Below are 1,892 nucleotides of genomic sequence, written 5' to 3'. Positions count from 1 at the left end.
TGGCTGACCCGTTACGGAGGAATGCGAACGGCAGGCGTTTCAGGACCCTATAGCATCTTTGCCGCACTCGGGCGATCATGTAGGGAAATAACATGCTTGGTATTTGCTAAATTCTTGTCGACGAGAAAGTTTCACACCGGCATGTCGCTGGAGGGGTAGTTTTGGGCACACTTAATGCCTTGGATGGGAAAGAATCTGATTGGTTATTCTCTCATCGACACGTTGTGGGGAGCCTAAATCTTACAGCAGAATTTTTTTTTATTGGAAGTTGCGTATCGCATGTGCTCACTGATTGATCGAGGGCTAAGCGAGGAGGCACTGCACCTGTGCTAGATGGAGAGTAGGAGTGTTGAGGTAGTATCCATTCGGCAACCGGTTTTGATAGAGATGGAACACGGTTTTAGAATCTCGGTGAAACTTGGCGTGAATACTGTCACTGGTCAACGGAGTCAACGACAGGTGCAGAGTTGCGGCCGCACACCTACGCCAGCGAGTCAGCGAGGTAAGGTCTCCGCAATGAGGCTTAACGAGCGCGATTTGGAAGGAATATGGACGGAGTTCTAGTTAGTTACTCTCGGGCAGTATTAATCTGGGGAGCCGAGCCTAACCAAGTAATGTTCATTTCCTTCCTTTACATTGTTAACCTGCCAGAGCTGCGCGGTTACTCCCTTGGAATTAATTTGCCAGATCGTGTGCTGTAATGTCTGAAGCCACTGAACTGTTTCACTTTCTTAGTTCATCTCTGATTTTCCCTCCCTTTTCACAAATAATGTCAGTGTTTAACTAATTCTCTCAAATCTTAAATCTATGTGATTCATTGCATTAACCCTTTGAGATTGATTATATCATTTGGCAGATTAAACATAACGAATAAGAGACGTAAATGCAGTTACTTCGTTGTTGAATTCTCGTCGAAGTGCACGTCAGCATATGCCCCCATGTTCTATACTCATTAGGGTTCTGTGTCCTGTAAGAGAAAGAATTTAGCGAAGTGTAGTCCCTCGATCGGTCGTTTTGAAGTTCAACAATTAAAAAACGCTACTTAGGTTTCTCTCTATGACCGAAATTAGAGGTAATAAAAAAAAAGAAAATCCTCAGAACTTCAGATAATTTGGCACTCAGGGCTGAATAAATGCTGTCGCTGGCCGGGGTGGCCGAGCGGTTCTAGGCGCTACAATCTGGAACCGCGCGACCGCTACGGTCGTAGGTTCGAATCTTGCCTCGGGCATGGATGAGTGTGATATCCTCAGGTTAGTTAGGTTTAATTAGTTCTAAGTTCTAGGGGACTGATGACCGCAGAAGTTAAATCCCATAGTGCTCAGAGCCAAATTCTGTCAAACACACTATTAATAAGCAATTAGTGCTCAGCTACAACACTGCCGGAGAAACAAATTACTACACACGGAAAGACGACGTAGATTTTCATATGCCACCTGAGGATAATAGATGTACTGAAATGGTTGCCGGCCGATGTGGCCGTGTGGTTCTACGCGCTTCAGTCTGGAACCGCGTGACCGCTACGGTCACAGGTTCGAATCCTGCCTCGGGCATGGATGTGTGTGATGTCCTTAGGCTAACCTAAGGACATTAGTTTAATTATTTCTAAGTTCTAGGTGGCTGATGACCTCAGAAGTTAAGTCACATAGTGCTCAGAGCCATTTGAACCATTTTGAACTGAAATGGTTTTAACGTCGCCCGCCAAAAAATAGTGTAGTGGCGTAAGTACGAGTGCGCCATCTGTGTCTACCCTTTGGCAGTGAATGTGATAGTCGGAAGGCTCAGTGTGGTGCAAATGTGTGAAGGAAGCAGGTAACCTTCGTTTAATCCCGTAACCCCCCCCCCCCCCCCCCCAAGCTCAGTATCAATCAAGCAGGCAACCACGCCATAGACAC

Source organism: Schistocerca cancellata, chromosome 3, assembly GCF_023864275.1.
Source record: "Schistocerca cancellata isolate TAMUIC-IGC-003103 chromosome 3, iqSchCanc2.1, whole genome shotgun sequence".
In the NCBI taxonomy this organism is placed as follows: Eukaryota; Metazoa; Arthropoda; class Insecta; order Orthoptera; family Acrididae; genus Schistocerca; species Schistocerca cancellata.
This window is presented reverse-complemented; position numbering follows the sequence as displayed.